This window comes from Triturus cristatus, chromosome 1_2, assembly GCF_964204655.1.
Source record: "Triturus cristatus chromosome 1_2, aTriCri1.1, whole genome shotgun sequence".
NCBI classification, from domain to species: domain Eukaryota; kingdom Metazoa; phylum Chordata; class Amphibia; order Caudata; family Salamandridae; genus Triturus; species Triturus cristatus.
Genome location: NC_140580.1, coordinates 967,730,981 through 967,753,041, shown reverse-complemented (window position 1 = coordinate 967,753,041; position 22,061 = coordinate 967,730,981).

The following is a 22,061-nucleotide window of genomic DNA, read 5'->3' as shown; positions in this document are numbered from 1 at the left end:
GAACACTTAATTACCCAAGCAGGCATAATTTCAACATTATCAATGATTCCACGCTAGCTAAAGGGGCTCTTGAACAGGCACCCCCCGCACCTAGGGGAGGGGCGCCCTTAGTAGCGCCACGGGGCTGAGCCTCCTCCGGTCCCCTGCACAAGGAAGGGGATTGCCTGGCTGAGGTGCTGATGTTATTATGAGGCACGGAGAAATGAAACTTAGCAGAAACGAAACCTAGCAGGTATTTAAGGCTGTGCCCCGGGGGGTTTCGTTCTCTTTGTCCCCTCGGACTACAGCCTGGGCTACAAGAGCGTCGTCGACCACCCACCCACCCGGCAGAAGAGCAAGGCTTCTCGAAGGCGGAGTGCTGACAGTTAACAACAAAGGGGGATGCACAACAATGGAGGTGAAGCCATTCGAAGGACCCCAGGAGGGGATAGATTCCATGTGTGCACTGGGTCGGTGGGGAGTAGGGACTGACCTGCCGGTAGTCCTGGAGTCTACTGCCCTAACCCACAACGTATGGACTGAGTAGAATCTTGGGGAGGCTGCCTGTGTTCAGGTACCCCGGTGGGCCGGTGCAGTATGGGGTGCCCTGGATGTCAAGTAGTGCAACTGTTGGCTGTAGCACGTTGGGGTCTGCCGGCACAATGTGCGCAGCAGATTGGGACATTGGTGGCAGAGACGGCTAAGTTCCAATGTATGGCCAAGTTCTAGTGTACGGCCGAGTTAAAACGTTAAAGTGTAAAGTTCAAATGTACGGCCAAGTTGTTCTAGTGTACAGCCGAGTTAAAGTTAAAGTGTAATGTCGTACCTAATTTCCTTACTACCGTTGACATGTTGATGCAGTTTAAGTGTGATGCTGTGAATAATTCTTATATATCCAAGAAGGATACTTTTCTTTGGTAATGGTCTGTTGTAAATTACTTGGATTGATGTAAATAAAAGGCTACGCAGTGGACAATATACCCTGATTCTGAGAGTTCTTGGGCGTAGTGTGCGGTAAGGTGACAGAATTTGGGGAGGAGGGAATGTCCCGTTGTGCGCATACTATGGGGTAGGATTTTTACCCAACTTACCCAGGGCATTTAGCTCTATTTTCTTATCACAAAATGCCCCCCTCTCGTCCAAAATGGATATAATTTCCCCCCAACTTACTCCTGGGATCTAACTCTGTTTTCTTAGTGCAAAATGCACCCACACATCCAAAATTCTGAAATAGCGCTAAATGCAGCAGAACACAAATAGCGAGCATGAGCCACCACTCGTGGTTGCTAAATGTACTCCTGCAGTAGGATTGTTTTCCCGCAAATCACTCTAAATTACACAAGAAAGGCATAATTGGGTAATTATCGGTAATTACGCATCAAAAAGTAACGCACAATTACTGACATTAATCCGATACCGCCAGTGTAATTAAAATTATGCCCCGGCCTAGTCAAGAGAAGCAACATTTGCAAAATACAATCCTTGCACCATACTTGCAGTCAGATCTGCTAAAACCATTGCTCCTCACTTTTTTTCAGACCACTTAGAGACCCCGTCTAATCCTCATTCAAGACATTGGAACTATTACCCCATGGATCATCGGGGAGAAGGAGTGGACTTCCAACAGGTGTACGACGAGGGATGCACCTTGAGGCAACTGTGACTACAGGGATCCCTGAACCCTCCTCCCATGGGGCATTAAGGACCCTACGTTGGGGTATTTGAGAACACCAGCGTTAGGTTAGAGGTTGACATAGGTCGCCCTAACATAGTGGCAATATCTAAAGTCATATTGGCAAGACAGGAACCCAATTCTTGTCCTGAAGAATGCCGCGGACTCATTAGAGCCAATGGCAGAAACATGTTGACAACAATAATGGTGATGGGGTAATAGTTTCCCTAATTCCCACTTTCCAGCTTTTAATACCAAGTAATACCCTATGATTAAATGTGATTTGGGGTAGTACATTGGTTTTTAAATCACTTTTTGCATGGGCCCTCACTTAAATGATTCAAAGTGCTTCCCTGTTGTCAGGTGTAGGTCCGCTCTTTATCAAACCGGGTTTTTAGAGAGCGAGGACTACCTATGATGAAGCATGACACCTGGTGATGTGTGGGGACAGACCTTCACTTTTTTTGAGATGCCCAGCACTCCATTAATATGGTGCTGGTAGGGATACAGTTACATCACATTAACTGACTACAACTTTGGGGTAGCTTCTACAGTGTGAATATAGTAGGTTTGGAGGCCAGCTCACCCTGAAGACCCCGTAGCCTCTAGTTCCCTCCCTTGGATATTGCTAAGGGTCTTGTGATTGTGTGTCACTCTCATATTTCCCTCAAGAGAGAAGCATGTCTCACTCCTACCAATCCGAGCAGAAGAGCATGGCTCACTCTTATATGTCCATGAAGAGGGAAGCATGCCTCATTCCAAACCAGTCCAAGCAGAGGAGTATGGCTCACTCTTATATGTCCTTGAAGAGGAAAGCATGCCTCATTCCTACCAGTTCGAGCAGAGGAGCATGGATCACTCTTATATGTACCTGAAGAGAGAAGCATGTCTCACTCTTACCAGTCCGAGCAGAGGAGCATGGCTCACTCTTATATGTCCCTGAAGAGAGAAGCATGTCTCACTTCTACCAGTCTGAGCAGAGGAGCATGGCTAACTCCTATATGTCCCTGAAGAGAGAAGCAGGTCTCACTCCTACCGGGCTGAGTTGAGGAGCATGGCTCGCTCTTACATGCCTCCTTTGAGAGAAACACAGCTCACTTCTACCAGCTCATGATAAGGCAAGCACAGCTCATTCTTATTTGTCTCTAAGAAAAGCATGGTTTGCACTTATCTGGCAATGAAGAGGCAGCATAACACACTCCTACTACCCACTGATTAGAGAAGCATGGCTTGCTCCTACTAGCCCCTGATGAGAAAATCTGGACTCATTCACACCGCCTACGATGAGGCAGGGGTAGGGCATGCTTGAACCAGCCCCTCATTAGGACAGCATGGATTGCTGCTATTAGATCCTGATGACAGAAGCACAACTTGCTCTTACCTGCCCTTGATGAGGCACCTGACACGCTCGTACAAGCTTCTGATGAGAGAAGAATCGCTGGGTCCTAACAGCCCCTGGTGAGGGAAGCATCACTCACTCCTACAAGTCTCTGATTAAATACAACTCTGTCTTACCTGCCCCTGGATGAGGCAGCTGGCACTCTCCTACCAGCATCCGATGAAAGAAGAATTACTTACTTTTCCCAGCCCCTGATGAGAGAAGCGTGGCTTGCTTTTCCCAGCCCCCGATGAGAAAAGCACAGCTTGCTTTTACCTGCCCCTGATGAAAGAAGCATGGCTTGTTTTTCCCAGCCCCTGATGAGATAAGCATGGCTTGCTTTTCCCAGCACCTGATGAGATAAGCATGGCTTGCTTTTCCCAGCCCCTGATGAGAGAAGCATGGCTTGCTTTTACCAGCCCCTGATGAGAGAAGCATTGCTTGTTTTTACCAGTCCCTGATGAGAAAAGCATGGCTTTCTTTTCCCAGCCCCTGAAGAGAGAGTCATGGCTTGCTTTCCTAGCCCCTGATGAGAGAAGCACAGCTCTTGCTTTTTCCAGCCCCTGATGAGAGAAGCATGGCTTGCTTTTACCAGCCTCTGATGGGAGAAGCATGGCTTGCTTTTACCATCCCCTGAAGAGAGAAGCATGGCTTGCTTCTCCCAGCCCCTGATTAGAGAAGCATGGCTTGCCTTTACCAGCCCCTGATGAGAGAAGCATGGCTTGCTTTTCTCAGCCCCTGAAGTGAGAGGCATGGCTTGCTTTTCCCAGCCCCTGATGAGAGAATGGCTTGCTTTTCCCAGCCCCTGGAGAAAGAGGCATGGTTTGTTTTTCCCAGCACTTGATGAGAGAAGCATGGCTTGCTTTTCCCAGCCCCTGATGAGAGAATGGCTTGCTTTTCCCAGCCCCTGGAGAGAGAGGCATGGTTTGTTTTTCCCAGCACTTGATGAGAGAAGCATGGCTTGCTTTTATCGGCCCCTGATAAGAGAAGCATTGTTTGCTTTTACCAGCACCCGATGAGAGAAGCATGGCTTGCTTTTACCAGCCCACGATGAGAGAAGCACGGCTTGCTTTTTCCAGTCCCCGATGAGAGAAGCCTGGCTTGCTTTTCCCAGCTCCTGATTAGAGATGCATAGCTCACCCTTCAGACCCTAAATGAGGCTGCATGACAAGCTCCTACCAGCTCCTGACAAAAGAAGCACAGCTCTTTCTTCCAGCCCCTGATGAGAGATTCATGGTTTGTTCGTATATCTGGCAATGATGAGCCAACATGACATGCTCCTACCAGACCCTGATGAAGGAAGCATGGCTTGAACGTACTTGCTCCTGATGAGAGAAGAAAGGGTTGTTTCTACCAGCCCCTGATGAAAGACGCATGGCTTGATCTTACCTACCCCTGACTAGGCAGCATGACATGCTCCCACCAAACTCTGAAGAAAGAAGCATGGATCACTCTTACCTACCCCTGATAAGAAACATGGCTTGCTCTTACGTGCCCCTCATAAGACAGCATGACACGCTCCTACTAGCCACTGACGAGGGAAGTATGACTCGTTGTTTTCTGCCCTTGATAAGAGAAGCATGGCTGGCTCTTACCTGCTCCTGATCAAGCAGCATGACACACTCCTACCAGCACCTGCTGAAGGAAGGGAGGGTCGGTACTGCCTGCCCGTGATGAGGAAGTATGGCTTGCTCTTCATCGCCCCTGATGAGGAAGCATGACATGCCGCAGCTAGCCCCTGATAAGGAAAGCAAAGCTCACTCCTACAGGCCCTAATGAGAGAATCATGGCTCAATCTTACAAGCCCCTGATGAGGGAAATAAGGTCCGCTCGTACCAGCCCCCCTGAGAGAAGCATGGCTCGTTCCTCACTCCTCCTGATGAAGGAGCAGGTCACAAATTTGTCATTAAAACTCTGCTATAGAGGGAACATTCTCTCAAAATCAGAGGTTTTTTTGTAAAAACTTCGCCTGGAACCAAAGCAGAGTGAGGTTGAGAACTAGTACACATTGCACACAAGTCTGACAATTACGCTCAACTTTGAGAGCTAAAGTTTGAAACTTCATCCACCCCTAAACACAGCCCGCTCATATGTGCCCTTAATGACTGAAACATGGCTCGCTCCTTCAAGTCCTGATGATGGGAACCTTAGACATATCTTCCTTTCCTGAGAGGGTTTTCTGGCTTTGCTCTTTCTGGCCCTTAATGAAGTATCACGGCTTGTTCTTGTTCTGATGTTCATAGTGTTCTTACTATCCAAAGGCCATTCTCTTTCTATTCCCCCTGGAAGTGCCTGTATTTCACTGCTTCTCCTGACACTTGGAAAGTGCAGCCAGCAACGGTAACAGCATTGGGTCGGGGTGGAGTGGTGGGGGAGAGGACAGACACTGAGATCGGGAAAGTAAAATAGAAAAATAAATAAAACCACTTACCTTGCGCTCGCTGCATCCCCAAGTTGGCGATGTGGTGAGCGCAAGGTAAGTGGTAATATTTTTTATTTTTATTTTACTTTCCCTAGCCCGTCATCTGTTCACTCCGCCCCACCGCTGTTACCTGTGCTGGCCGCACCTGAAATTTGAGTCTATTCTAACTCCAGTACTCGAATATTTGGGGAAAGTGTTTGTTTTTGGCCTTGCCATACTTTTGGAAAACGGAGTGACTCAAAAGACATACAGTGCTCATGTTTGAAGTGCCATCCCATGAGCACCAGAGGCTTTAGGGCATGGACTGATGGGGAGCTTAGACAGATGGAACAGCCACCCGTGCCGGTTCATAAGAACACAGTTTGGTTGAAGTAGGACAGCCTCTCTTGGTTTCGACCCTGCTCTTGTTCCAGTCTGTGATGAAGGAGGCTAACCCAGAAACAATCCTGATTGGAAGGCTCCCTAGAAAACTTTGCTAACAAAGGATAGCTTTGCTCGAGGCTGTACTTTCCCTCTGTGTGACCATGGTTCGGCCTACCTTGCTTGTTCTTAAAGTACCCATCACTTATGTGTCCCGGCTTTAGCCGAAAGCAAAACACAGTGCCGAGGCTCTGATTTCATTTTAGATATGTCATTCCCATGAATAAACAACTACTGCAAACTAACTTTCTCAAGAAGTTTAAAACCGATCATGGAATGAGGAAGCAGAAGGTACAGAGGCTACAGGTGCGGGTAAGGTATGAAGGGATCCATTGTGCCCAGGTGAACCCTCTTCACACACCTTTCTTGTAGTCCCTTATTCAACGTTCTCTCTGGAGAATCAACATGCAATTGGGGTAGATGAGTGACAGTTTTTCACAACATTGATCTGATAAGTAAAAACAAAATAACACCCAGTCACAGTTCTTTGTTCTTTTTGAACTTCTCTCTAATCAACACTAAAGAAAGAGAGCCAGAATATTTGTTAAACATAAACATAGTCAAAACTATTCCTTATTATGTATTAACCGCCTGGTGCGTTGGCACTCAAAACCTGTGATTATATGGCTGGTGCTCTATTAAACAGCTGTCAAATCCCTAGGCACGAGCACATGCCATGTGAAGCATTGGTGGACTTTGTTTCAACATCTAAGTGAAACCCAAATAGAATACAAATTTCGCAAATTTATTCAGATTTGCGAACTTGGGGTTTGGACTCCAGTTTGTGGATAACAAGTCTGCAAATGTTGTTTTGTGGGATGCTTATCAGCCAAAGCAGCATTATAAAAATAAATCTCATGCTCCCAGTTATGCTGCAGACAGCCCAGCCACCTTTAGTGTTGTTGATGCACCGATTCAGTTACACACATGAATGGCATACCCAGGATACCTGGCGTGACAGCAGAACCAAGTAAAGGGATCTCTTGAACCCAGTAAGTTGTCTGAACCTGACATTCATGTTGTCTGTTTGTGTTTGTGCTTGGGCTATGCTCACCCTGCAGATCAAAGACCCAACGGGGCAGTAAGATACCAACTGCTGGTGGTCTCTGGAAGAAGCACCAGACAGATGTCATAAAGGGCAACCTAATCACCCAGAGTGTTGGCATCATCATGAAGGGCAAGCTGCACAATGGCCAAAGTGGCTATAACATCTTCTCAACCACATGCTTCGTCTGCTGCTAACAAACGTCAATGTAAGACATGGATCTCATCCTTGGGCACACTTCTGGCAGTCATAAAAGAAACTGACCACACAGCAAAACGTTCTCTCCTTCGGGGAGGAGATCTTGAACATTCTCCTTACAGTACCCAACTCAGGCTCTCAATGTGTAGAATGTACACTTGACCGTCAAGTTAATAAGGTAGATTTTCTAAGATTTTGTGCCTTCTTTTGCGTCACAAAAGCGACGCAAATTGGCACAAAAATGTTTTTCGGTCCCATACAACCACCCAAGTTTTTTCACGCTAAACCCAATTTACTAAATAAAGTGGAATGGGTTTAGCATGGGAAAACTGTGCCCTTTTCAAGTAGGCGCAAAGAAGGAGAAATGCTTTCACTTCTCCTTCCTTTTATTACTTTGCATGCATGCTGAACTGTGCAGCACCATACAAAGTGGGAAAAGCTTCGCATTGTGTCTGGGCATCGTATTTTGTACAGGAAGGGTACTCTTCCTGTACAAAACCTATGCTAGACTAATGCACACACCCTAGCACTATGGCGTTGAGGTGTTTGTGTGGTGCACAGCCGCTGATATCAGTGCCGGCGCAAGGGAAAGGGGAAGATATGGTGGTCTCCTGCTCCCTTCCTTTCACGCAACGCAGCGCAGCCTCGCAGGGGTCTTCAATGCATTGCGTGACTTTTTTGGTAAATCTGCCCCAATATTTCTTCGGTGTATAGTGTCACACAGTTGATACATCCCTGAACACGTTCCATTGTACACTCAAATTAGTGAACAAAAGTACATTGCTGACTCCTATGAAGAGATGGGAGTGCAAGCATTTGTAAGTTGTTAAACACACAACCAAAGACATCATTTCCAAGAGGACCAGAAGATAATGCTGTGGGTGAAAACCCAGAACCCGAAAGGGCAGGAGGATGCGGAGTGTAGATACTCCCTCCTGCTCAGGAAAGATTGTTAGGCCAGTGGTAAAAGATGCATTAACAACTTTGCACTGCTTGCCAAGAGAGCATGGTAGTGCAAGGGATCCGGCAGGTGTGGAGAGCCAGCCCTTCTCGTTGGGTGGAAATGTAGTGTTTATAATTCCAAATGAGAAAGGAAAGGGGCCGTCCATGTTATTTAAAACATTTTTAAATGTGGTAAACCATGCTTTATTGTATTGTATTGCACACCATATCGGGTGTGTGCAGGAAGCCGTCTTTCTTTATAGTGTACTAAAAAGAAGTAAACTGTGCAGAGAGTCCAGAGATTCCCCAAATGGTACACAGAGGTAAAAGCAGATCATTCTAATGCTCTTTTTGTGGCAGTGTGGGTGATCAGTTAGGCTTATTAGAGGGTAGTGCTAAGCAGTTATACTCCACAGAGGCAATAAATCGGAGACACACTCAAAGAATAAATCCAAGAGCAATTAATAAAAATAACATTGATTTTTATAGGATTTTTAAGGAAAAGAACACAGTTCTAAGGTTAGTACTTCTGGAGTTATGATTCTGCAAAGTTCAGAAAATAGATCACTTTTGTGCGCAATCACGCACCGTAGGAAACAATAGGGAAAAAGCAGATAAAAGCATACAAAATCAGGCAATGCTTTCAGGAAGTTCACCTCGTTTTAGATTGACGTCAGGACCATGTCCAAAGTTCCAATGGGAAACATTTGTAAGCGTCCCAGATCGGCTGGGAGCAGAGTACTGAAGGTCTTGGAAGCTGGTGCGCAAAGATGAAGGGGGCCACTTGAAAGTACACTGCACAGGAAGACTTACAGATAAGTCTGATAGGGCTCCATCGAGAGAGGAGGTCACAAGGGCTTGTGGACCATGGGAGTACAGCTGGTTAGTAGGTGCCGGTGGGGCTGGGTCCAGTGCAAACAGGTCAGCCGGGCGTTGTGCGTATTGAGGTCCTCGCAGTCAGGAGCAGGTAAATTGGAGAGGCGATATCGTTATAGCTGGGCCACTCAGGAAGTGGGTCTAGGGTGTCTCAACGTCACTTGATGAATGCTTGCTTCTGGTGCTTTGGGAGTCTGGTGTGGACCCTTCTTCATGGTGTTTGCCATTGGGGGTCTGGTAAGCCCTGGTGTCTCCAAACCTGATGATAAGACAGATCTGACCCTCCAGGGTTGCTGTATCTTTTCTTTCTTTGGTGCTGCATCAAGGTCATCGGGAAGCAGCAAGTCAACAAACCGGATTTCTCAGGATCGGTGCCTGAGGAGTGCAGGGGAGTGATGCCTTCACTCCAAGAAAGTTTCTTGACAAGTTCTTGAAGGCTGGAGGAGCTCCGGGGTTCTTGGAGTCCTTTCAGGTTAAGGACGACACAGCAGGCAGTGATTTGGCTTCAGTTCACGTGCAGCGGGTCTTCTTTGTCCTGTCTTCTCTTGTCCATTGAATCTGATGTTCAGGTCTTGGGGTGCCACCTACATACTGAATTTAGGGGCATTACATTGGGAAACAAGAAGTAGCAAACGGGCTACCTACCTTTAGGGTGTTTACACCCTCTAGTGACCTCTCCCTGTGAGAAGGGGCACTACTCTAGCCCTGATAGGTTGTTTTTCCACCATCCCAAGATGGTAGGATTTCAGAAGCGTGGTTCACATCATCTGCCGGCCCTAGGGGTGGTGTCGGCTAAGTGGGGACCCTCCTCCTAATCTAACTAATTTTCCACCATTACCTCCCTCCAAAAGTGGAGCAGGAAAGGGGGCTTGGCTTCCTCCAGTATCTGGAGGTACCTGGGTTGAATTTCAAAAGTAGCATCGCCTTTGAGGCTTCCTGCCCAGTAAGGCGATCCTGTCCTAGAGGAGGTGTGAAGCCCTTCTGCCCAGAACAGGCTTTGTCTCTGTCCTCTGAGAGCACTGGCTCTCACACCATGAGGTCAGAAACATAGCTGATGGTGGTAGACTGGTAAAAACAAGTCACAGACTACACCAGTGCTTGGTAGATTTTCAGGGGACCCACTAAAAGGGTCTCCTGTGTGAATTTATTAATAAATACAACACTGGCATCAGTGAGGATTTGTTAAAACAAGATGTTTGGTACCAAACACCTTAGAAAACAGTGAAGCCATCATGGAGCTGCTCTCCGATATTATTTGTCCTTTATATTAATCCCCTAATTGTAAAATTGCTTTCTTCACCCGGTATTCGGCCTGTTGATATAGGTGTGTTCTCAACAAAAGTTTTGGCGTATGCCGATGATGTGGCTGTTCTAACAACAAATCCTGCTGACGCAGTTCAGGAAATCGAACTAATTACCCAGGCCTTTGGTACCTTTTCAGGTTATTCCCTTAACAGGGATAAAACAATGGTTCTCTGTACAAACAATACGGTTTTGGATAGTCCCCTTAAAGTGAAGCAAGCCACCTATTTAGGTGTCTGTCTGTCCTCTGATGTGAGGGAAATTGACCATCTTAACTATACTCCCCTGATTAACAAAATAAAGACTGACCTCAGGAGAGTAGATCAGTTACATCTTTCTATAATTGGCAGGGCTAATTATTTAAAAATGAATATCTTTCCAAGGATACTCTACTTGTTTCGAGCAATCCCGATCTTACCTGGAGGTAGTTTTATTAAGATCATTGACTCCTCCATGTCTAAGTTCATGTGGAGCTTTGGAAAGATTAGAAGAGCACTACCATTTTTGACTCTACCCCAGGAGAGGGGCGGGCTAGGTATTCCCAGCTTAACATTATACTTATGGGCAACACTTCTTCAACATATGGGCCCATTACTGAATTTTAAATCAGCCACTTCGATTACTATGGAACCCTCTATCCCTTCCATTTATGAGCTGAGTCTTGGGACTAAATGCCAAGGCCTATTTTTAAGGCAGGTTGAACCATTATATTATAAAAAAATTAAGCTAAAGGTAGTCACAGATGCTTGGAAGGTATGGAAATCTGTATCCAAACATTTAGTTATTCCAAAATTTACAAAATATACCCCCTTATGGCGTAGCTCTATTATCTCTATTAGTCTTAACGACTCTACCTCCCGGAGGTGGGAATCCTTAGGTATTAATACAGTGGGTGACTTTCTTGGTCAGGAAATCACTTCGTCATTTGGTTGGCTGCAGCAGAAATTTACTATTCCAACTACCGATTTTCTGAAATACCTTCAGGTGTTTACAAGCATTTGCAACTGTATCCCTAGAATTAAATTAGATAATATCAATCTGTTTTCTATTATTGGAAAACGCTCTACTAGAATTGGTACTCTCTATCAATTGCTGATCCAAAACACTGTAGATGACGTAGAGCGGGTTGAGCAGGCTTGGGCAACAAGGTTAACTAATCCAAATGTTGACATTGACCTATGCTTGGCCCTCTCATCTAAACTCTTTATTGCCTCGAACCTTAAAGCCCAATACTACAGAGTTCTCTATAATCTTTATTTTACGCCTGCAAAGTTATTCTCCTGGGGCTTACGGGCTGATGATAGCTGCCCCAGATGTAGCCAACTCCAAGCGAATTTAATCCATATGTTCGCGGATTGCCCCAAATTAGGTTTATTAAAGGCTACGATTATGGGATTCTGGGCTCAGGTATTTGGTCACGACATCCAAGAATCAGTAACTCTTTATTTAATGGGACATGATGATTCTCTTGGTCATAGTATTGAAGAACAAAGGATACTTTTTTTGGGCACTGCTATTTTTCGTATTATTCTTGCTGCGCGGTGGAAGGACCCTGAACTACCCACTTTTCAGATGTGGCTTAGCCGTTTCTTGGCAACCTATAAACAGGAGCTTTCAATATATAGTTCCAGAGGTAAAAAAACAGACTTCTTGGGGCCCAGATTTGGGCTCCTATCTCCAAATGGTATTCAAATCAGAGGTTTAATGACATACCTCCCTCGACTTGATTGATGTATTTTCTTCTTGTTTTTTTTCTTATTTTTGTATAATTAATGTAACCTAAGTTTCCCTGCTGGATCTTATATCTATGTAAATCGTTCGTATGATCTCCTGTATCAAATTTGCTGTTGTTTTTTTGTATTTGACGATATATTAGTTTTTTTTTTTTTTTTTTTATTGACTGAATATGTATTGTTGAACCTTTTTGTTTGAATTTTGCTCAATAAAAATATAAATAAAAAAAAAAAGAAGAAAAAAAAAAAAAAAAGGAAACATATTGCTGAACCGTTGCAGAATACTTGATGTTAGATAAAAAGCGGTCCCCTGGGAGAACTTGTACATGCCCTACGGGATTTAGAAATAAAACATCCTTCATGAAAATTGATAAAAAAAAAAAAAGAAAACAGTGAAGCCATCATGGAGCTAGGAAACTTGTGTTGACAATTTTCCAGTCTATGTACGCTTTACGGTTACCCTGTGCACTTACAGCATCTCAAAATAGACTGGACATTGTAGGGGTATAGCTGGTCATGCTGATATGCCCTCACATAGGATATGGTGCACCCTGCCTTAGGGCCAAAGGCCTACTATAGGAGTGACTTAATTGTTCCTTTTGCAGTGTATAGGGAACATGGCACACAGGGCTGTGTGCCATGTCGACTCCAGATTTCTCTGCACCAAGACACTCAACCAGTGCTGCAGCCCCAGAGGACTCTCTTCAGTACCTATGCCCTAGGTAGCAGGGGCACCATTTACTATGGACTTACCGGGGTAGCTGAAATTGTGCCAATCATGGTACAGTGTTTGGGAAAGAGATCTGGCACTGGGAATCTGGTTAACAGGGACCCAGTGCACCTAATGTTCGAAATCACATTATGCAAAAAGTGGGGGCTAACCATGCAAAAAGAGGCACTTACCCACAATGTGTGGTTGACAAGTGTTTTCCTTGTTTTTGATCCTATGGGTCAAGTGTTTCCATGTCGTACATGATGACCACCAAGGTGCGGTTATTGTGTTATAGGACGCAGTGTTTAGCACTGTTGTGGATGAAGTGCTTGGAGATATAAATGCGCAGTTTATGATTTTGAATAAGCTGGCAGCTTTAAACAGCTCTGCGGGCTCTGCTATTGTATTTATTTTGATCATAGTCTACTCAGCTTATTACTGCATTGGGTTATCCAGTCTGAGAACTGGCCATAGTAAATAGCTTGTTGGAACCTACAGTGATGGGCTAGATTAGAGTCCTCAAATAGGCCTGCTGTAAGTGACAGATCTCTTCATGTATTCTATGTCTGTTCTGTTGGTGATGGCTGGTTTACCCCGAAGAGTGTTGGTTCTCCACTAGGAGCTGAAACCCCTTCCAAAACGGGATGGAGTGATTACGTGAGACTAATTTGTCTTAAAAAATCAATAAGGAGCGCTAGCTGCCCTTATAACAAGTAGTATAGGGAATTTCTCTTTATTACTCATACCAGGGGGCACATTACTCCGCCCTGAAGAAAGTCCAGCACCCTTTATGGGGCTTACAAGGACTGAAACATGTTGGCTATAGGGTCTTAGGACCATATTATCCCTACTGACCCTTACTTTGTATGTTATTATCACCCCCAGCAGATCCAAGAATAAAGGGAAACTGGGATCTGTTGGTGGGCTTTTAATCTTTATCCCCCTGGCCAAAAATATCTTCCTAAGAGCTCCCTGAAAGACGGTTGAGCCCACCCTGACTTCTAGGCGTCGGGGTGTCCCTATGATGAAGCATGACACCACTAGGGTGTGTGAGGGAATATAAAACAAAAGGATTTGCCTCCTTCCCCACCCAATAGTGGTGTCCTATAGTGACTTCACGTAGGGATCTCCACACTATCAGAATTCCAGGATTGTACAAATGGATCCAACCACTCATTAGCGAGTCGGTAGTGGGGAGTACTTTGTGGTAAAGCAGTGTTAAAACACGGGAGGGTGCACTCCCCTCTTTAGTTCCTCTCGGCCCCCCCGTAAGTCTGGAAGCCTTTCCTACTTACATTGTGCATTACGTTATATGGTTTATTGGCTGCACAGTACTGGCTGATGGACAAGGCCTGTAGCAGAGTGTAGTAGGCTTAAGCTTTAGTTGGGTGCCAACCGCTAAGTGTTTTGATATTAGTATTAGTGTGTGGCAGAAGAGTCATATACAAAATGACTACCATGTAATACCCAGGCTAAAGAATGGATAAGCCCTTCTTAGTTTACTTGGATAGAGAAAGTAGTTGGGTTGTTCCATACTTGTCGGCTGTAAACTGTAGATTGATTTTGAAGGTGCGATTTTTTTTTCCGGGTTCTATCCCAGGGTTGTGGGATTATTTAGTTGTCTTGAAAATGTCTTCTGAAGTGTATACACACTTGAATGCTTTAAATCTTGGATAGTAGTGAGTTCCAGAGTTTGGTGGATTTTCTTGAGAAAACAGTTTATCCTATTGATTTCTTATGGTAAAGTGGTATGAAGATCTGTAGTGTAATTCTGGAACACACTGCCCTGTTTGTATTGCTTTAATATAACTTGTAGCTGTAGGGGCCCTTTTCTTTGGGAGGCTCTGTGGACAAAGTAGAGTACCTTGAACATTGTCCTTCTAGCTACAGATAGCCAATGGAGTGATTGTAGAACTGGAGTAATGCAATCTCTTGGGTGAAGGCAGAGAAGGAGTATTTCAGTAGCATGTTGGGTCAGTTGTATTTCGTGTATAATGAATATGGGTGAGACAACGTTTAAGCTGTTCGCATTTTCAAGCTAGGAGGATGGATGTAGAGTTTTGGCATCCACGTTATGGGAAAATGTGATGGTGTTTTCATTGGGTAGAGGGCACTATTTGTGACATTGTAGGCATGTGGTATGAAGAATAGGTCTGAATCCATGGTTACCCCTAGGTTTCTGACTTTTCTAGATATTGTTGGAGGGACCACAAGTTCCACTGGTGACAGCAAATTTATTTTTATCATTACCCACAGGTCATGATGCTTGTCTGTGTGGTATTGAACTTTAAGTGGGTACTCATTCTCCATGTGTTTATGGCACAGTGGCAGTTGTCAAGTTGTAAACGTCTTGTGGACCAACCATTTTTAGAATGATTTGCATAGCTGTATCCGGTGAGGTAGAATGAGTTATTCAGGTTGGGTAAGGGGCTTGTGCTGCTGAACTTTTCTGACCCGCAGCACAAGCCGCAATGGAAAAAGGCATGTTTACGACCTCCTGCATGGCGGTTGTATCGTAATTTGGGCTGTCAGGACCGCCGACTCCTTGCCAGACAGCCTTGAGCCTGAAACTATGGCGGTTGGACACTCATCTTTTACCATCATAAGGAGGCCCTATGTCTTTCTCTGAGGTAAGAACCAATCCATTTTAGAGTATTTTCATGAATTCTGAGATGATGGAGTCTGTTGTAGCGTGAGGTGTTGGACATTGGCTGATAAATCCATGAGCAATAGGGTGACCAGTCATTCTTGTCCACTGTCGGGCCTATTTACAAAGGTAAACCTACATGTGGGTAAATCTACACATGTAGTGTACTCTTTTGAGTAACTTTATTACTTTTGGGTATTCATCAGTTAATAGAGTTAAGTTACTCCAATGTCTAGACTTGCATGTGACCGCCCCCTAAAGCTAGGGGCGGAGCAGAATTTAGGAGTGTGAAGTTACTACATCCATAAACGAACAGTAATAAGCTTGGCACCACATGTGGTCAACCACTGATACTGCAACACCCTCCCACAGAAAATAATGGAGGCGAGGAGTTAAAATAGTACCTCAGAGGACAGTGAGACTCAAAGTACAGCCCGGGGGCTGTTTGCGGCCCTCCTGACCTTTACGTGCAGTCCTCTGGTCAACAATACTAGGCTGCTGATTGCATTACAGAGCACTAACATAAAAATATGTTAAATAAATGGGCAAGGATTTATTTAATTGTTAATTGCAGTTAAAGAGATGACTTAACTAGAGTGCTGAACTGCTTAACATCAGGTTGCAGCAAGTATGTAAAAATATCATAGAGTCTCTTCAAAGTGTAAAAGTGTATTTCATTAACATGCAGAACCTTCGCCTTAGTAAATCAGATTCTATCAGTGCATTGAGAAGAATTTTATTTTTAAAGTTGCTAGTTTTCAAACATGAATTTAGAAACATTCATGCTTCCCCACCACCATGGCAACAATGCCAATAGAGAACTAAGAGGCAAGTCAGTTGTTAAGTGTACCCTTTGGATGGCTGGGATTGGTATCATACATGAACAATATTATAGTTTATTAAACGAAACACAGGAGAAGTTTTTGTACAGGGTACATTTTGAAGTCATGTATTTTGAGGTCCTCTTATATGTGTACATGAAGGAAAAAGAGGGAAGCTAAATAAAACAATTGTCCAGGATCACACAATTTGGTCAAGCGAGAAAGCTGGGATTGCTCCTGGGTTTTCTGTTTCCACATTGTGCAGTTCAGTTCAGCCAATAGATGTACATGCTTTGCTTCCCTTACCCCCTCACCCCCACCCTACCCGATCACTCCCTGCTGGAAATTGTGCAGTCCTTGGTCATATCAGCGAGTAAACCTTTTGGCCCCAGGGAAAATATTCGCGAGTACACATGCCATAGGGAATAATGTTAAATGAAATGGTTTTTTTGTTTTAAAAATAAAAGCTTTTTTATTTAAAATAAATGTAATTTTAAAATAAATTAATTACAATTAATGCTATTGAAACAAGTGGCCCGTTTAGGGTCACTTGGGTCACTCACGACCACCTCTCAGCCTTCCATACCAAATGAAGAGTCGGTCATGCAGTAGAGAATACAAACCAAGTATATGTTTATTCAGATACACTTGAGTGGAGCCCTGTCTGCCCAGTCGTTTAGGGGTGCTGCAGAGAGGACTGACTTCAGTAAACATAGCGATCCATTATGTACATTTCAGAACCAAGGAAGACCCGCCCATAATGGAACTTTCCGAGCAGGTGCAACTAACACAAAGAAGTACAATAGGATGAGTTTCGATTCTGAGGCCAGGCACACAGGTCACTCTGTCCGTGCCTGCCTCTAGACTGCTGGGAGAAAACCTCTATCTAGTAGGAAAGGTATGCGCTAATAAGAACAGTGCATTCATTAGCAGAGCAGGCCTAACCTTGGAGAAACTAAACTTTCAACTGCCTGCTTTACCAGGAGACAATAAGCAGTCAGTGGCATAAGTCAAATTGGCGACTAAACATAAAATGGTGCCGCAAATGCTAACTTACATAAAACAGTGCACGGACAGAATAGCAAAAACATTTTCATTTCATCTCTCCCTCCTTTTAGCATTCGCTAACATATTTAGGTGGTGGGCCAACAAAACATAACAGGCTTGTGGGCAAAGGGACTTCAGTACTCGGAACAGTCCATATACTCAGTATCAGATATAGAAGCTGCAAGGGATTATGTAGAACCAAAAATCCCTTTGTCAATGTGCATCATTTCTTCGATGCTTTTCTGTGACATAATTGCTGCATTAGTATCATGAACTGACATTTTCGGCTTGGGGGTGAGGATAGTGACGCAATAGGAGCAGCAAGCTGGGAGACATTGTATGCAAAGGCAACAGGTGAAGAAAATACCAGCAACCACAGCTAGAATAATGAGGATTTTCCAACCCCAAAGATGTGAGTATGTTCCAAAACCACCCTGATAATGTCCAAGTACCTGTCTCTTAATGTATGTCAGACGAAAGCCTATGCAATTTTTGTATAGCTGCATCTACATTGGGAGCGTGATCAGGGATGTAAGCACACCAGCTGCTGCCGATGATGCGACAGGCCCCACCCCTATCTGCAAGTATAACGTCTAACACCATCCGGTTCTGTAAAGTGACTAATCTCATAGCCTGAACCTCAGCAGAGATGTTTGTCAATATTCTTGCAGTTGTATTGATAACCCCCTCATCAACCCTTGTTAACCGACATAGCTAAAGACTATTAGCCATGGAGCCCCAATGGGTAGCAGGCCTTTGATAGCATCCCCACATTGCTGTGCAGTGGTGTCTGTCTGATCTATATCTTTGGTGTCAACAGACCTTTTTTAATCAGAACAGGAATGTGCTCCTACATTGCAACTGATGATCTCTATGATAGTTGGGCGGGGTAACATATACGGAAGGAAGGAGATAAGAGAGATAACAAGTGCCTGATCATCCCCTCTGAAGCCAGACATAAGTTTGGGATCCACAAACAAAATAAACATTATGGGGTGGAATCAAAGGCGGACTATTAATCTTTGTCAGACTATAGGTGTAATTGCACTTACTCTCCCCCACCTTTACCTCCCCGGTCCCCTGGACACAGAAACTAGCTGTTGTATTAACCACGGACACCGGTATCAGTTTGTCCTTGGTAACATTGCAAGCTTGGATAGATTGAACCTGTAAAAATCAGACATTTCCATTCTAAGCCATGTTTCGTTTTTCACTTTTTCGTATATCTTCATACTGGATTTTGGGGATAATGTACCAGAGGTCCCTTGTCCTGCTGATCCCATAGGAGTAAACCCTTGATGAAAACGTATATACTCTACCACAGTGCGAGAATCAGCAGATGTTATACCTATAGTAGAGAACTGGAAATGATAGTGCACCATACTAAACAATTGAAACCAACCTTCACGGCTCCCAATATATGACAATGGCATGGACAAAAAACTGTCACTCTATGAGTAAGTGAGTGGAGCAATCCACAAACCCAACAATTAGTTGTAATGGACACATCATCGGCCTGATGCAACATTTGTACAAATACATTGTCTGTTTAAAACTTTCTATGCTCGTCTTTGTGAGCGGCCAGAGTAACAAAAATGTGCTCAGGGGGAGTGGTAGTAGTACCTACCAAGGAGTGCACACTAAATTTCTCATCCAGGAACCAAGATACTCCAGGTATTGTTGCTAGTACCATTACAACTAATAATATGCAAATTATTTTACTCTTTTTTGACCAACCCTTGATCAAACGCGGTGGTGCAAATGGCTGTTCCTCCTCAGCCACAGGTCGAACAAAAGGATGCATGATTAGGCAAAGAAAGAAGTGCAACGAAAATGATAATAAAGGCAAGTGTTCCCAGTGTCCGCCTGAGCCTCACTGGTACAGGCTCCTATTGTTCATCAACGCTAGCGCTCTTGAGCACTGGCGGTGGAGCTTGCTCTGTCCTAAGCTCTCGATGAATCCCACGATGATCAGGATAATGTACCCCCCACAGGAGATCACATGTAACTTATCCTATCCAAGGTCATGAACAGAGCACAAATCTCACGTCACCCTAAACTGACTCTGTTGGTACCACAGCAAAGTACACCCTAACTTACAAAGTCCATCCCTGTCTAATTTGACTTCTCCTTTTGTGCACTATAACCAGGTCGAGGACACAAATTGTACCTGGTGACTCCAAGCACAGAGGAGTCAACAAATTGCGGCTCTTTAAAGGCTTGGATTTTTGGGGGGACCCCTGCTTAGCACGTCATCATTCTCAGTATCCGTTTGGGTCCACGTTCATTTTGCGTCACTGAAGAGGATGAACTGAGCGACCTTTTCACACTCAGTGTCCCCAACGCCATCAGCGACCCATTGGTCATGAGGTGAGGGTAGAGGCACTTGCTTACAATGAACACCATGGATCCAGTTCTTTCGGCCAGCAACCTTGACTGCGCTTCTGGTGGCCAGACGGACCTGCTCAGGTCCCTTCCAGCGCGGCTCCAAACTCTTTTTCCACTGAACATGTCTCACAAGGCTTCAATCACCAGGCTGAATATTGTGTCCAGGCCCCTCTGGTATATCTGGGACAGTGTCCCGGACCCGTTGGTGAATAGAACGCCAATTTTCAGTTAACTGGCACAAGTAGTCTGTCAACAATTGAAACTAAATATCAGAGAACCTCCGAGGACGCGGGACGCCCCAAACATTTGTGGGGCATCCAAACACGATCTCGTAAGGTGACAGTCCTGTTCTAGAATGTGCTGTTGTTCTTGTTGACAAAAGAGATAGTGGTAGAGCATCTGGCCACTTTAACCCTGTACTTTCCTGGATCTTTGCTAATTTCAGTTTGAGAGTACCGTTGTACTTTTCAACCAAACCTGCTGACTGGGGGTGATTTGCAGCATGAAATTTCTGTTTTATGTGCAAACCGTCACAAATTATCTGTATGACTTTGGCATTAAAGTGACTTCCCTTATCACTCCAGATCAAATGGGGCAAGCCAAAGCGAGGAAAGAACTTCTTCAGGAGTACCTTTTCAGTCCCAATGACTGTATTTTCTTTAGTGGGGTAAGCCTCAACCCATTCACTGAATGCACAAACAACCACCAACACGTACTTCAAATTGTTAACCCTGTCCAATTCAATGTAATCTAATTGAAGAACCTCAAAAGGAAAAGTGGGTGGTGCAAAATTGCCAGGTGGTGTAGGGGTACCTTTCCCAGGATTGTGCATCATGCACACCATGCAATATTTAACTAAATGTGCAGCTGTTTTGGGAATGTTGTAATTTTGCCATACAGGGTCTAACAACTTGCAAATAGCCATGAGCCATAGTGACCACAGGAAGAACATATGCATCTGGCAACATCCACCTTTGCTTCCCTGACTTGTCAATCCAACATCCCTCATCGTTCAATTGTGCTGTACTTTCTTGCCATACGGCTAGTTCTTCTATGGTAGCCTCGCTTTGGATTTCCTTCACATATTCAAGCGTGTCCTCAAACATAGCACCTTCAGGCACCCACCTAGCAGGACCGGCAACAAACATTCTCTGCATTTTATTCTGTGCTGTTTCCTTAGCTGTGTGATCACCGTCAGTGATCTTTCTGTGGGCGTAACACTTAACTATTGTCAACTTCTTAGGAAGTTTCAAAGCAGATAAAAGCCTCAATATAAGGGGACCATTTTGAATCCTTGTGCCATGGGAAGTAAGGAATAACCCTGGGCAATGAACTCCGCTCCACTACCGGAGTTTGCGGAGATTTGTTAACTACGCATTCCATGAAAAACACGGAATTCAGGCAAAACTTTGTGTTCCTCCACATAGCGGAGTCAGCTACTAAACTGCACCCACAAATATTTAATAAAGCAACCTTACATGCTAAAAAGCATATAAAGAATTCACAACGGTGAACTTTGAAAATGAAAAATATCAGACAATGAGAGAGGTGATGATTTTGGGGTCCCCCCTTACCTAGGGGGAGGACCAAGCAGATGCCTCGACCACAAAAGCATATCATGCTGAATGATTCAATGGTGATCCCATCCTCTTAGGACCACCCCAAGCACAGTTAAGGGCAAACATACAATCCCAAACAAAGGCCCTGCAAAGCATTATGGGACGAGATTAGTAGTGGGCAGTGAATATTATGGTATCCAATATCAAAAGAATTCTACAAAGAGCTGGAGTTCTACTAGTCGTTACTAGGTGTCCCTCACGAGTCAAATGCGAAAGCATTGAAATTATTTCACCAAGCTGCAGTTCAACTAGTCGTTGCTAGGTGTCCCTCAAGTCAAATGCTTTTGCATTTGACTCATGAGGGACACCTAGTAACGACTAGTGGAACTGCAGCTTCATGAAAGGGTTTCAATGCTTTTTGCAATTGACTCGTGAGGGACACCTTGTAACGACTAGTGGAACTGCAGCTTGATGTAATAATTTCAATGCTTTTGCATTTGATCCATGGTGTGCCAGATGCAATAACAATTTAACTGTACTGTCCCTGCAGCCTTGTTCTGTATCAGAAGCGATGAGGAGGTCATCAACATACTGAAGCAATATATTACCCGCAGGAAGTATAAGGGAGTCCAATTGGGCCTTCAAAGCTTGACCATAGATACTTGGACTTTCAGTATAGCCCTGAGGGGCTCGACAGAATCTAAAGCTCCTGCCGCCTAGTGTAAACCGAACAGATACCTGCTGTCTGGATAGATAGGAATACTAAAGACCGCATTTTTTAAATTAATAACAGAAAAGAACTTAGCAGAAGAGGGAATCATTGTCAGGCGAGTGGTGATGTCAGGAACAACTGGAAACTGGGGAATCACTATTTTATTAACCTCGCGCAAGTCAATCACAAAACAATAAACATCTGCAAG